The sequence below is a fragment of the Ictidomys tridecemlineatus genome, chromosome 2 (genome assembly GCF_052094955.1).
Source record: "Ictidomys tridecemlineatus isolate mIctTri1 chromosome 2, mIctTri1.hap1, whole genome shotgun sequence".
NCBI lineage: Eukaryota > Metazoa > Chordata > Mammalia > Rodentia > Sciuridae > Ictidomys > Ictidomys tridecemlineatus.
Window position 1 is genome coordinate 2,010,539 of NC_135478.1, and position 15,115 is coordinate 2,025,653.

Here is a 15,115-nt window from a genome sequence, read left to right on the forward strand (position 1 = left end):
CCCTGGCGCCTGCTGGTCTCGACTCCCTCAGTTCCGTTCCTCAGCCGTTTTCCCGCCTCCCAGGTGTGGGCTCGGGTGGACGCCGCCCGCTCAGCACAGGACCCCCTCCTGCAGCCTCGACTGCAGCTGTGCCTCTGTCCCCCGCACCCCCTGCTGGTTTTGGGGTTTTTAACCCCTCTTCTGCCTTCAAGAACGTCCATCCGGCTGCGGGTGCAGCTGGGTGCTGGGGCCCTGCCCGTTCCCCGCACCCCAGGAGTCATCACGAGTTGCTGCTTCGTGACCGGCACAGGGCACGGCCCTCCCAGCTCCCGGCGCGGGTCAGCCCGGCTCTGGGGCTCCTCGCTCAACACCCCTCCAGGCCACTGTCCCTTCACAGGGAAAGAGGCGGCGGCGGGGGGCTCTGCGCGGTGGGGGCTGAGCAGGCTCCCGCACCTGGCTCTCGGCGGCCGGGTAGACCTTCTCCTGAAGCCCATTTGAGTCCTTTTAACAAATGGCTGGGCTGGAAGGAAAGCGTCCATGATCCGTGGACGCAGATGGACGAGGTGGCGCGGTGGGGACAGCCCAGAGAGGTTGCTGGGGAAACGGAGGCTCGCGAGGACCTGGCCCCTCCGCTCTGGGTATTGGGGGACAGGAAGTGGGGTGGCGTGGGAGCCCCCACCAGCGCCCTGGCCCCGCTGTGGGCAGGTTCGGTCACGGGGCGAGGCCTCGTGGGCCCCTTCCCTGGCGTGGAGAAGTGGCCGAGCTGCCCTCTCCCCCGAGGCCTCCCGCCGCCCGGCTCCAGGGCCACCTCCAGTCCTGCTCCCCCCAAGGCCCGGCCCTGACCCGCCGTCTGAAGGCCTCCCCAGCCGCACATCTGTGGGCAATTGCCTCCTGCGACCACAAGGTACCAGGCAAATTATAGCTACGGGCAGGGCCTCCACGTGGGCGAGCGGAGGCCGCCGGGGCGTGGCCAGCCGAGGCCCCGCCCCGCCCCCGCGCTGACCAGGCCCGTCTGTCTCGGTAGAGAAGGTTTGCAAAACCTCGGCGGCTGCTTCCCTCCTCCTCCCCCCTCAGAGGGTCGCCCCAGGTGCCGGGGGCCGCAGCGACAGACAGAAACCCCCGGCCCACAGCCCGTCCTCCAGGGGAAACCCAGGGGCCTGCTGAGGAGGTGGACACCAGCTCCCCTAGAGCCCGCGCAGCCCTGGGCAGGTCACCTCCCCTCTCTGAGCCTCAGTTCCCTTCTCTGAAATGGGGACAAGGACAGCCCTGACCTCCTCGATCATGGCCGACGTCATGAGGCTAACTCCCAGCCCCGAGCGAGCTCAGAGGGTGGACCCCAGCCGCACGGTGGGCCGCGCCCGGCCCTGGGCTGCTCGTCCTGGCTGTGCCGGGGACGGTGGCCGTGCTGGCTCCGGCGGCTCTGGTCAGGGCTGGCACGCAGTAGGTGCTGCTCTGGCCCGCCCTTCCTCAATGGCCGCTGTGTCCACTGCTGCACGGCACAGCCCTGGGCGTTGCCCCTCGCAGTCCCTGACTCTGGGGGAGGACCCTCAGCCCCCAGTGCCCAGGCTGGGGCAGGGGCTTCCCGGGCTGTCCAGTAGGGCTCAGGGAGAGATCTGGGTGGTGGGCAGTGCCGCTGCGGGTCTCACCTCCTGTCTCTGGGCTTTCCCAGCGGCTGCCCCTCTGTCCCTCGTCTCTGTCCCTCGTCCCTGTCCCTCGTCCCTGCCCCTGATCTGCATCTGTTTCCCCTGGTTCTGTCCACCTCTCTGGGGAGCATGAGGACTGGGTTTTGAAGGGTGCGTAGGAGCTGATGCCAGGACCAGGGCGTCCAGGGCAGGCGGAGGGCTTCCACCAAGGCCTCGAGTCCCAGGGGTGCCCACTGCCACCAGGAAGCCGGGAGCTGGGGAGCCAGCCGCCGGGGGGACCATGAGGGGTGGAGGGAGGAGGCAGGGACAGCGCTGCAGCCTGGAGGCCTCCTGAAGGGCCCAGGGCTGAGCGGAGGGACGAGGCCAGAGTCCCCTGTCCTCAGTGTGCCACCCGCTTTGCCTGCAAATTCCTGGGATGCACCCCGGTCCCCATTGGTGCCCTGTACTTGCCACCCCACACATCTGGTTCTGTCCGTCCACCCCTAAGAAGCCCCAGCACCACATGGACAGGCAGAGGCCAAGGAGGTCCAGCCTGATGCCTTCCCAGCCGCTTCGCAGCCAAGGGGCACTTCCTCCCCAGGGAAGTCCTGCCTGCTGTCTTTCTTTAGTCCTGCCTGCTGTCAGTGTAGGGCCAGGACATCCAGCCCACGCAGATCAGTGACGGGCCCTTTGTCCAGTTTGGACACAGGCTCGGTGTCCACAAATGCACCACAATGACTAAATAATGAACTCAAAGGCCCCTGCCGGTCTCAGAAGTCGGAGAAGAAAACCAGATGAGGGGGGCTCCTCCGTGGGGCCTGCGTCTCTGCCCACCCTTCCCGGGGCTGCTCCTGTGGGGGGGCGGGAGCCCCAAGGAGCCCGGGCACTGACCCAGGCTGGGTCCCTGGGAGGGCTCTGCCCCCGAAACCCGGCCCCCACGGTCCTCCTGCGGGGCAGCGCCTGGGGTGCCCTCTCCAGACTCCCCGCGGTCCCCCATGAACCTGGGGTCCTGCCCTGGCCCAGGAGGCCGCCTGCCCGCTCCCTCCGCCCACCCGGCCCTGTGGTCCTTGGCGGCAGCCGGCCGCGGGGGGGGAGCGCTGGCTGCTTCCGGGGATGGGGGGTCTCCAATCAGCGCCGCGCCTCGTCCACCAGCCCACACTGGGGCCGCCGTGCCAGCTGCGCCCGGGCACGCGCGCCCGCCCTGCTCTGGGCTCCCGGGGCTGTGGGTGGCCACTTGGTGAGACGGGCCTGGGGCCAGCGCCCGCCCTGCCGCTGCCCCCCTGGCCCGGCTCCTCCTCCAGCCTCCTGAGGGGCACATGGAGGCCGGGTGCCCGTCCCTGGGTGCCCGGCGGCCCGCGCAGCCCGCAGCTCTGTCTGAATAAGGGGACGGGGCCGCCCGCCGCCCGCCCAGGATGGAGGTGCCGGGGCCCCCGGGGTCCAGCCGGCCGGGGGACAGCGCGGTCAAGTGGCAGCTGTGCTACGACATGACGGCCAAGATGTGGTGGATGGTGAGTGGCGGCGGCGGCTCGGACCCTGGGTCTCCCGCCTGGGCAGGGGCTCTGGGGGAGACGGGGCTGGGCAGAGTGGCCAGGAGGGGACAGCAGGCAGAGGGAGGCGGTGTCGGCCCCTCAGCCCTGGAAGTGTGTCCCAGCTGCCCTGGCACCTGGGCCCCCCCACCCCCCGCTGGTGTCACCGCGGGCGCCCGGGCAGCCTCCTGCCCACCTGGCCCACCTGCGGGGACTTGGGGGAGACCCCCGCTGTCCTGGGGTGGAGTCCTGTGGCAGCGAGGCCCAGGGAGCCCGGCAGCACCCAGGCTGAGGGCAGGAGGCGAGGGCCAGGGCGCTGTGTGACCCTGGCCAAGACGCGCCCATCTCTGTGTCCTGTGTCCAGAGAGCGGGTGGGGGACGCCTCTCCGTCCGGCCTGGATGGTGGGCAAGGACCAGGGGAAGGCGGCGGGCAGCGGGTGCCTGGTCACTCAGGGAGGGCCAGGCACACCCCACATTTGGCTCCTTCTGGAAGCTTCCGGGGGCAAGGCCACAGGCTCTGAGCGGGCAGGCACCCAGGCGGATGGAGCAGAAGCAATTCCGGGGCGACCCCAGGAGCAAGATGGGACAGGGCCTGGCTGGACGTCCGTGTCTGGGGCCCTGGAAGCCCATGCCGCCTCTGTCCCTGTGTCCATCACTTCATCCAGCGGCGGGGCGCGGGGGGGCGCGGCGGCCATCTGCAGTCTCACACGCGGGCTGGACCCGGCACCCCAGGGCCGCCAGCTCGCTGTGTGCCCTTGGGGCAGCGCCACCCTCTCTGGCCTGCAGGTCCCTCTCCGGGAGGTGCATGGGGCCTGGACAGCTGCGGCCTCCTGGCCCGGGCGCGGGGGGTTCTGGGGAGAGTCGGGCCTCAGAGGGACACGTGGCTCCGCCTGACCTCAGGGACCCCTGGTGGCCGCCGTGTCTCCGAGGGTGACCGGGCCTGTGCCCACGTGTCCAGGGTCTGAGCACAGAGACTCCCGGCCCCAGGAGCGCCACGCCCCGGTTCCGTTTTCTGTTCCTCATGGGTCAACACGGACTGAGTACCGCGTCCCAGGCCCCATTGTCACCAGGACACAGCAGTGACCAAGAGAGATGAGGCCCCGAGCACTGTGCTCTGGGGAGACGGGAAGAGGGTCTTGGTGACGGGGAAGGGCTGGGGTTCTGGGTGATGTGGGATGGCTTCCCTGAGGAGAGGACATCACACTCCAGGCAGAGGGCACGCTGTGCAAAGGCCCTGGGGCAGGACGCGCCTGGCCTGTTGGGGGCACAGCGAGGAGGAGCCTGGGCTGGGACGGGGGCGGGAGGGGGGACAGGGCAGGTCGTGCGGGGCCCTGAGGCTGCAGGGAGGACTTGGCACTGACCCCGAGGGCGCAGGAGCCACGGGCCTTGCTCGTTCTGCAGTCCCTGGGGCTCCTGGGGAGAAGGGGTGGGGGGCTGACGTGGCAGCGGAGCCCGGGCACCGTGGGGTCTGGGGGAAGCCAGCGGTTCCACATGAAGAAGGGCAGGTGGCGGGACTGCTCCAGGTCACACGGCTAGTGAAGGCCGCGTTGGCAGTGGGAGAGAGGACCCGGAGGGCCGAGGAGAGCCGCCTCCCTATTCAGCTCCAAGGTTGTATCAATTGAGGTGGGAGCCCCAGTACCGGGGAGGTGACGGACACTCGGGTCAGCCAATGGCAATGTGTCCAGAGAGGAAAGGGGTGGGAGGGGCTCCGCGGCCTGTGAGGAGGAAGGGAGCCTGGGGAGGGGCGGCTGGCCCCAGGCTCAGCCCCGAGCTCCTGACCCCCAGGAGCCCGGCCCCAGGAGCCCCAGAGACAGGGCTGGGGCGGCCAGGCGGCTGGCCTCCACCCCGTCCCCTGGAGAGGCTGCCCTGGGGCCAAGGAGGCCGAAGGCAGAGCCAGCCTGGGCCCGCACCTCGGTGGCCTTCAGGTGCAGGTGGCCATCCCCTCCTCTGGTGGAGTGGACAGGTGGCCCCAGGCTCCTCGGAGGCAGGACACCATGGTCCCCAGGAGCAGGGTCCGGCTGGTCTGGGGTCTGGGTGGGCGGGAGGCCGGGCCCTGGGAGGCTGCTGTCCGGCCGGGAGGCTGCCGGCCTCAGGAACCTTCTCTTTATTTTCGGTTAAAACCAGAAAAAAAAAATGGCAGAGAGAGATGAGTGCGCGTTGGGGAAGCCGCGGGCTCTGCCCCCCTGGGCACCACGCGCCCCCAGGACCCTCCCGCAGGCCCCTGCACGAGGAAGGGCCGGAGGGCAGGAGGCCCGGCCTGGAGGCCCCTCAGCGGCCTCCCTCCCGTGTTAAGGACGTGCCCGGGCCCCCGTCTGTCTCCTTATCTGTAGAACATGGGAGGCGTGGGCGGGCTGCGGGCACCAGTGGCCACAGAGGTGTCCACAGAGTCGGCCCCTGCCCAGGTCAGGAGCTGTGTAAAGCAGGAAAGATTGTGGTTAGATTCCAGCAGGACTTCCGTGGTTGCTCCATCAATCCACTGAGTGCCTATTACATGTCCGCGGTGAACCCAGGAGACCCGGCCCTGCCCTTCTTGGTCTCGCGGCCCAGCAGGGGAATAGTCAGTGGCAATGAGCCCGGGGACGAGGAGATGGCACAAGGGACGAGGGCGTGAGGAAGTCAGATGGTGGGTGGGACGCGGGGCGCAGGGACCGGGCCTCTGAAGAGGAGGTGGTGCAGAGGGTCAGAGGCCTGCAGCAGAGAGCAGCCGTGCAAAGGCCCTGGGGCGGAGAGCCTGGCCTTCTGAGGCTGGGCAAGGCGCAGGCGAGGCTGGGGCAGAGGAGCCGTGGCCGAGGGGCGGGCCGAGGGGCAGGCAGGTAGGCGGGGCCACGGGAGCCTGGGCCATGGGGGGCTCGGGGCGGGAGGCCCCACTGCGGTCCCCAGGCCTGACTGTGAGTTCCACGCTGCCTCCCGCCCTGCAGGGCGCTGGGCGGCGGGGGTCCCGCCCGTCTCCCTGGCCCCCGCCTGCGCCCGCCAGCCGCCGCCCACTCTGCCCACATCTGAGGCCGAGGAGCCAGGCAGTCTGCTGTGACCACGGAATGCTTCCCCAGCGCCCGGAATGCCGCGGCGGGCAGGGAGGGCGGGCCGCGAGGCGGGGGGCGGGTCAGGGGCGCCCAGGACAGAGTCCCTCACCCTCACCCCCAGACCAGCAGGGAGGCAGGGGCTGGAGCCGCCACCCACCGCAGCTGAGACCAGCCTCACCCACAAGCCGTCACCTGCTCCAGGCTCCCGACACTTTCCTGACCTCTGGAAGTCCCTTCTTGTGTCCCACCTGGGGCTCGCCTCTCCTCTCCGAGGGCTGATAAATGACAAGTCTTCCTGCCCTCCGCTGGCCCCGCAGAAGGACAAAGGCCGGCGGTGCCCGTTCTAGAAGCACCCAGGGACGGGAGCCCAGGCCCAGGCAGGTGCCGCCTTCCCCAGGGTGGGGACACGAGCCCCAGGGACCCCGAGGGGGCAGCCCCTGGTCACCGTGGACTGCGGCTCCCCAGCTGCCTGCGGGGCGGGAGCAGCACCCCGTCTCCAGGTGGGGACCCTGAGGCCTGCAAGGGGCAGCCTCTCGGGAGGTGGCCAGGCTGGCGGGACGTCACCCTCGTCCTCGAGTCAGACTGGCCCAGGGCAGGGGCCCGATGCCCAAGGCAGCAGCTCAGGGCGGGGGCGGAGGCCACAGCCCGCCCAGTCCTGCGGGACAGGAGGCCGGCCCAGGAGGCTCGGAGGAGCAGTGGGGGACTCCCAGGCGTGGCCCAGGTGGCCCAGGCGTGGCCCAGGTGTGGCCCAGGTGGCCCAGTGTGGCCCAGGCATGGCCCAGGTGTGGCCCAGGTGTGACCCAGGTGGCCCAGGTGTGACCCAGGTGGCCCAGTGTGGCCCAGGCATGGCCCAGGTGGCCCAGGTGTGGCCCAGGTGGCGCCGGTGTGGCCCAGGTGGCCCAGGTGGCCAGGTGACCCAGGTGTGGCCCAGGAGTGGCCCAGGTGTGACCCAGGTGACCCAGGCGTGGCCCAGGTGTGGCCCAGGTGATCCAGGAGTGGCCCAGGTGTGGCCAGGTGGCCCAGGTGGCCCTGGTGACCCAGGCGTGGCCCAGGCGTGGCCCAGGTGACCCAGGAGTGGCCCAGGTGGCCCAGGTGGCCCAGGCGTGGCAGAGGTGGTGGAGGTGGCCTCCCTCAGGGCAGCAGGGAGTGGCGGGAGACTGGAGCGGGCAGGACGGGGGGCAGGGGAGGGAGGACCAGGGAGCAGGCCCTTCCCTGGACCCTGAACTCGGGGGCAGGGAGGCAGTGGAGCTGGACCCGAGATGGGGACAGGGCGGAAGAGCAGATGGGTGGACAGATGGGTGGACGGATGGGTGGACAGATGGGTGGACGGATGGGTGGACGGATGGGTGGACGGATGGGTGGACGGACAGATGGGTGGGTGGACGAATGGGTGGACAAATGGATGGATGGGTGGACAGATGGACGACAGAGGGTGGATGGACAGGTGGATGAGTGGATGGATGGGTGGATGGAGGGGTGGACAGATGGATGGACAGATGGGTGGATGGACAGGTGGGTGGATGGCTGGGTGGACAGATGGGTGGACGGATGGGTGGATGGACAGGTGGAGGAGTGGATGGGTGTGGGCGGGTGGAGGGTGGGTGGACGGCCGGGTGGCTGGGTGGGTAGGTGGCGGCTCAGACAGTGGCACCGTCCCACGTCCTTCAAGGCAAGGGGCCCAGCTCAGCCCTGGGGAGGCCCACTCCAGGACCAGGTAGAGGACTTTGAGGAGCTGACCCCTTCCTGCCCCCCCCGCCCAGCCCTGTCCCCTGCCCGCCGCCTGGCACCCGGCCTGGGGACCTGACACCGCCCCTCGGCCCACACAGGCTGAGCCCCGGGACCCACCGCAGACAAATCAGTGGAAAATTAAAGCGGTGCCTGTGCCCTGTGGCCACCGCTGGCTTAATGACCCCTCTCCACGGATTGTTCCCAGCTGGAGGCCGCTGGGGGCCGGGTCGCGCTGAGCCACCCACTCTGGTGGCCCGTCTGGGGACAGGGGCTCCGGGGTGGAGCAAGGTGGTGGCAGTCGGGGAGGGATTGGGCCAGGAGAACAGTGACCGCGGCTCTCGGGAGGGACACTGGGCCCTTGCCCCCGGGGCTGCCGCCCAGGCCCTGGCCATGCAGTCCCCTCCCTGGGCAGCTGTCTCCCCTCAGGGCGCCCGTGGCTCCCGCCAGGCCTCGTCCTCAGGACGCCACCTCCACGGAGCCCTGCCCGGACGGGGCCACCCTCCAGGCGCTCAGCGGCGCCCTGGCTCCCTGCGCGGTCTGCTCACCTGTGGGGGGACAGTGACCCCGCCCCGGAGCCTGTGGCCTGTGGGTGGCTGGTGGTCACCGTGCTGGCCACTGAGACTAGTGCCCCAGGAAGCCATAGCGCTGGCCAGGCGTCCACCCGCTTCAGGGCGGGGTCACCGAGGCCCCAGGAGGGAGAGGAGCTGGCCTGCCACCTGGTCGTGGCCACCTGGATGCTGGCCGCCCGCTGCCTGGTGCCGCCGTCCGCTCCCCTGACCCCCGCATCAGCCGCCAGGGGGCGCCGGTGGGCACCGTCCTCACCCGCGGCCCCAGGTCCCGCCCTCCCCCAGCCCATGGACCCGAGTGACCTGCCGGTCCCCTGCCTGCTCTCCCTCTCCCCTCGCTCGCCTGCTTCAGTCACCCGGGTCCCTCGCTGCGTCCCCCGGGCTCAGTCCTGCCCCAGGTCCTCTGTGGGAGCTGCCCCTCCCCAGTGGCCTGGCACATGGACACCTGTCCAGTCCTGGGGAAGGCCGTCCGCGGCTCTGGTGGCACCGGGCCTGGCTCCCCGACGAGCGGTCCTGCCCTGCCTGTCTGTGCCCGCCTGCTCCTCGTGTGACAGGGACGTGTGACAGTGGCCCCGAGGGGCTGCGACTTCTCTCCTCCTGTGGTCCCCAGCGCTCAGTGTCAGAGGGCGTGGTAGACCCTGGGCGCCAAATAAAGGAGCCCATGGGGGAGGACGGCTGACTCTCGGGGACAGGCGCGTGGCCGTGGCTGGGCGGGACCCGGCTCTCCAGGGCTTGGTGATGGACGCCGGCTCAGGCCCGAGTCTCAGGGCCCCGACCTGGAGAAGAGTCCGGTCCCAGAGAATCCCTGCCGCCGGCCGCGGCCCAGGCGGACCTCTGGGGCGCCTTCCGCTCAGCTGAGATGCAGCGGAACTGACCGGCGGGAGGCTGGGGCAGGAGGACGAGGTCAAAGCCAGCCTCGGCCACCTCGAGGCCCTGAGCAGCTCCGTGAGGCCCTGTCCCTAGTGAAACCTGCAACACGACGGGGGTGGCCAGGCGCCCCCACGTGCAGCCCTAGACGTGTATACCGCCCTGCGTCCCCCGACCGAGGCCCACGGCCCTGGCTGCCACTCACTGAGGTCAACCGGAGCCACGTCAGCCTGGACTCCACCTCGAGCCTTCACTGAGTTTTGTCATGAGTTGAGCTTCTCCACCCGCGTCCCCTTGTGGCCTTGACATCCCCGCGGGCTCCTCTGGGCTGGCCAGCGTCATCCTGGCTCGGCCGGGGACCGGGGTTTGGGAAGAGCACGTGGCGGGGGACGCCCTGCTCCTCACCCTGACCGCGGTGCCTGGCCCCCGGGCGCCCTGGGGACCTCAGGCCCTGCACTGCACCGCGGCTCTCGGCCTCTCTGTCCAGTGGCCCCCGGTCAGCGCAGCCTGGAGGGCAGCATGCGAGCCCCTGACACCCGGGGGGGGGACGTCCCCCAGGGTCATCTGAAACCCCTGCTGAAGGGTCTTTTCCTGCTCTTTCCCGTTCCCTGCCCGCGCGCTACGGTCATGTGGCTCCGTGGACACTGGTGTCACCGTCCCATGCCTCCCTCTGGGCTCTGAGTTCCCAGCCGTGGGTACGAAAGCCCGTCTTCCCCCGTCGGCATCACCAAGGGCGAAGGGGCCAGCAGTGGACACCGTCCAGGGAGCCGAAAGGTCAAACTCCAAGCCCCGGGAGAAAACCCGGGGGTGAGGGTGAGCAGGCCTTGGTAGCCAGCCCGGAGCCCAACAGCCCTAAGACAGGGAGGTTTGACCAGGGAAAGCCGGGCCTGTCCGTGAGGCGGAGGCCGGGACCCCGCGCGGACCTGAGAGGGGATCTGGGACGTACTTGCAGATTTTTTTTCTGGTCAGCAAATATGTAAAGATTGTCTACGAATCAACAAGAAAAGACCAACTGAAACGACTCAAAGGACATGAGCAAACCCTCCCAGAAAAGAAAGAAAAATGGTTGGAGGAACTGAGAAACGGAGCTTGACTTTACCCCAGAAAGAGAAGGTCCGGTTGGAGCTGCGTCCCCGCTGCCAAGGGCCGACGGCCTCTCCTGCACCGTGCTGGGGGCGGAGGCCACTCTAGCAGGATGACCGTGACCGCACAGGGGACACTGGGCGGTGTCCAGGACACTTGGGGTGCTGCGGGTGGGGTGGGGCCAGGGACGCGCTCTCGGTGAGGAAGTCGGCAGGCAGACGGTGGGGACCCTCGTGGGCACCTGGTCTTTCTGAGTGACTTGGTGACGATGGCCGCTCTTTGGCCTCAGCGGCGAGACCTTGGGTCCAGGCTGCGAGTGTGCGGGAGGCTGGCCCAGGCCTGTGGCGCGAGGAACTGGGGAGGAGCAGGACGGCCAGCCCGCGGAGGTGCTCAGGGCCTCGCTGTGGCTGAGGCTGGCTTTGAACTCAGTCCTCCTGCCTCGGCCTCCGGAGCTGCTGGGACAAAGGCGTGGCCACCCGCCTGACTGGAGGGGGCTTTCAGTCGGCCACTGTCCCGTGGTGGCCCACTGCAGCCCCGAGGGCTGGTCGCTGCGGACAGCCGGGCGTGATGCCTGTGGGCCCCACCAGAGGGCAGCACGTGACCGGGAGACGGGCCTCCAGGCCCAGGGCTGCTTTCCCGAGTCACCTGTCACCTGTCCCTGGGCTCCCGGGCCCCTTGGGACCCTCCAGCGTCACGTTGGCTCCTGGAGAATCACTTCTCTGTTCCCGTGCGCGTGGCCAAGAGGGGCGCCGGCTCCCCTCCCAGGTGCGTCCTGGTGCCCGGCGCTGGCTCAGGAGCCCAGAGAACTGTCACCAGCCAGAGCCCTGAGAGCAGCAAGTGACGTCCCCACTTCCCAGCAGCCCCCCAGGCCCCTCGGGCTCCTGCCCAGCCCAGGCCCGTCCCAAGCTCGGCTCGGCTTCCGCTCGGTGCCGGGAGGCAGGCCCCAGGTGCCCAGCTCCGTTCCCTCCAGGCCTGGGAGGCCCCTCGGGCGTGGTGCGAGGCCACGTGGACAGGGGTGGCCGACGATGATGCCCCTCCTGGAGCAGAACCAACGGGGTCCCTGTCGGGGACTGAGCCCATGAGCTCTTAGCCACCGAGCTGCGCCTCTGGGCCCTTTTCATTTTAGGACAGGGTCTCATTAAGTTGCCGAGGCTGGCCTCAAACCTGCATCCTCCTGCCTCAGCCTCCCACCTGGGCCAGAGTGCCTGGGATCCGATGTGGCTGCACCTGGCTGGACTGCGTTCCTCTGGACGCTGCCCAGTGTCCACGCGGCACCTGTGGCTGTGCATTTGTGTCTGGATTTCCCATTGAAGGCCAGGTCCTGTGGGGTCAGGGCCTACCCTAATGACCTTGCTTTAATGTGGTGACCTCTGTGAAGACCCTGCCACGCTCTGAGGTCTCGGGGATTGTTACCCGAACACCGCGTTGCTGGCGCACCACCCACACACCTGCTGCACGTGGAGGTGGCCCTTCTTCCTGGCTGAGTGATATTCCACCCATGAGCCACCTGGGTTTCCGAGTACTCACGGGCGGAGGCCACCAGGTCCCTGGTGTGGGCTCTTAGACAGAGCTGCTGGATGCTCTCGCCGTCTCTCCGTGGGCACAAGTGGCCCGTCCAACCGTGCGAAGCTGTGTGCTTCAGCTGGGTGGCCCAACACTGCTTCCCAGAGGGCCTGCCCAGGCCTGGCTGCCACCAGCAAAGCACATGGCCCTCCGTCCCCTCTGCAGCCTGGGCGTCACTGGTCCTCGGTCCCCTCTGTTGTGTGTGAGGTCACTGGGCTGAGGGCTCCTGTGCTGCTGGCCTGGGGCCCCCCCGGCCGGTGCTGTGGCCTCACATCTGCCGGCCTGGGTGCGGGCCGGGGGCAGGACCCCCGTACTGTGCCCTCTGGGGCCACTTCCCGGTCCTCTGGTGGTTCTGTTGGACTGGACCGGGGATGGCGTCCTCCCTGGGCCGCGGCCAGCCTCTGCCTCCCCCGGCCGGCTCAGGGCCAGCTCCAGCCGCGCAGGCAGCGGCTCCGAGCTCCAGAGGTGTTTGGTGGCCGTGGTCACCCTCCTGCCAGATGCCGTGGGTGAGGCTGGACCCTCCCTCCACTGAGAAGGGAAACTGAGGCCCCCAGGCCACGTGCCACGGGCTGCCCGAGCCAGGCCGGGGCCGGGCCGGGGGCCGGGACGGGGTGGCTGGCCGGTCGCTGGCCGCAGGACTAACGCGTCAGGGGAAGAGGTGGGCATCTGGGTGGCAGGGCCCTGCGCGTCCCGTCCTGGCCATGGAGACGGGGGTGTCCACCCTGCACAGCGCAGCCGCCCACGGCCGGTGGCCAGGGCAGTCTCCGCCCCCGCTGCTCCCCGCCACCCGGGACGGCTGCAGGGGGCCGGAGGGGAGCAGGTGTGGCCACCCTCGGTGGCCTTGTCCCCAGGCTCACAAATGCCAGCGTCAATCCAAGGAGGGCCACCTTCAATCTCAGCTCTGGGGACCCCGGGCCTCGGCCTCCCCGGGGTTTGGGGACAATGAACCCCTCTGGGGGCTGTTTCTCCAAGCAGCGGGGCGCTGTCCCCCGGGCCACTACCCTGCAGGCCACTCTCCCGCAGGTCACTCTCCTGCAGGTCACTCTCCCGTGGGCCACTCTCCCGCGGGCCACTCTCCTGAGGGCCACTCTCACGTCCCCCCCCCCGGGACACGTCCGCGCTCTGGCCATCCTGGGGGTGGAGACCCCGTGGCACCTGTCCCTGCCTTGCCGGGACCCCAGGGAGGGAGACAGGTCATAAAGCAGGGTCACAGGGAGGAGTGGTGGGCACCAGGCGAGCGCTGCCACCCAGCCCCCGCCCAGCCCCTGCTGCCCACGATGGAACCCAGGGCTGCCCACCCCGAGTGGCCCAGCCCTTTCCACTTGAGACAGGATCTCTCTAAGCTGCTGAGGCTGGCCTCCAACTTGCCATCCTCCGACCTCAGCCTCCGGAGCGGCTGGCATCCCAGTGTGGCCACCGTGGCTCGCTGGTCGCTCTTACCATGGGGATGCCCGGGGCTGACACCCCACTGACAGTCTGTGGAGCCCTGATTCCAGCTCCTGCAGCCCAACCACGGCATGCGATTACTTCACACCAACTGTGTACCAGACTCCAAACTCGCAGCCTCACAAACCCATTTCCCGGAGAGAGCCGAGGTCTGGGGCTGGCCTGCGGCGGTTAGCTGCTGGGGGCCGAGGGCACGTCTGCCAGCTGGTCCCAGACTGACCCACCTGCCCCCGCCCAGCGGACGCCCTCTGAGCTGGGTCCAGCTGGGGGTGGGTGCTGAGGCTGACAGGGAGGGGCCTCGGGGACCCAGGGCCCACTCAGGAGGACGCTTGGTCCTGGAAACCACCTCTCCTTGTCCCACCTCTCTGGCCTCACCCCAGCGGTCACTCTGTAGTGGACCCGCCACTGGGACTGGGTGGGGGGCTCCAGAGGATGTGGGGTCTGCGACCAAGCCACCTGCAGCCCGGCCCCCCGTGTGCCCACCAAGCAGGGCCAGGAGCCACGGCTCAGGCCGAGTCCAGCTGCAGGCCGGGCTGACCCGGCTCCTGACCAAGGGACCCGCAGGGCCAGGGAGGCTCCCCCCATGCCCTGGCCCTGAGCCCAGTGTCCTCCTCCCCGAACTGGGGGCCTGGACCCCCCCCAGGTTGTGGGAAACAGCCCGGAGGTGCTGCAGGGCCCCGTGGGTCCCCGGGTGGTCCTGGGTGGCCACATGGTGGTTCCTGGGTGGCCACATGGTGGTTCCTGGGTGGCCCTGGGTGGTCCTGGGTGGTCTCCGGGTGGTCCGGGGTGGCCCTGGGTGGTCCGGGGTGGTCTTGGGTGGTCCTGGGTGGTCCAGGTGGTCCAGGTGGTTCCTGGGGTGGTCCTAGGTGGCCCTGGGTGGCCCTGGGTGGCCCTGGGCGGCACCACAGGGGAGGGCACCCTCTGGCCTGCGCTGCCCCAGCCGCCCGGCGCTGCCCGAGCTCCCAGCTGTGGTGCAGGGAGCCACCCGAGTCCGCCTCGGCCAGCGGCAGGGCCCCTGGTGGCCCAAGGGTGACAACCTCACTGTCACCAGCAGCGCCAGCCACCTGCCTCATCTCCCCACCTGTCAACAGTGTCCCCAAGTCCCAAGGGGGCAGACGCACTGACCCCCACAGAGCGCTGGGGACAGGCCCCGGGGCAGGTCCCCAGACGGTGCAGATGCGCAGGACTGGGCCACGCCCCTGTCCCCTCAGGGGCCGCAGAGGCGGGCGGTGGGGACGGTGGCGTCGGGGAGCGTCTGCTTCCCCGGGACTGGTGTGGCACAGGGTGGCACAGGGTGGCACAGGGCAGACCCTCCCCCACTCCCCCTCGGCTGCCGGAAGCCAGGCCCCGGCTCCACCCGCAGCGGCTTCCTGTGCCGCACCCCAGCGCCCGGCCCTCCTGCCGCCCCGCCCCTGTCCCCAGCCAGGCCCGTCCCCAGGGAGGGCCACCACCCCAGCTGCCCACTGGATGGCCCGGCCGGCGTCCAGCCTGCTCTGCCCGGGTTGGTCCACCTGCTGCGTCCCCGGCTGCCATGCCGTGCCCAGCTGCCTGCTGCTGTCCCCACCAAGGCTGGGGCCACAAGGCGGAGGGGAGGCCAGGAGACCCACTGTGCGCGGAGCCCTCGGCGAGACCCAGGGCACCCTGCGGCAGGCGGGGAGTCACCATGCTGGCTGGGCCACAGGAGCTGGCAGAGGCCCGGGCAGTGCCACGGCCTG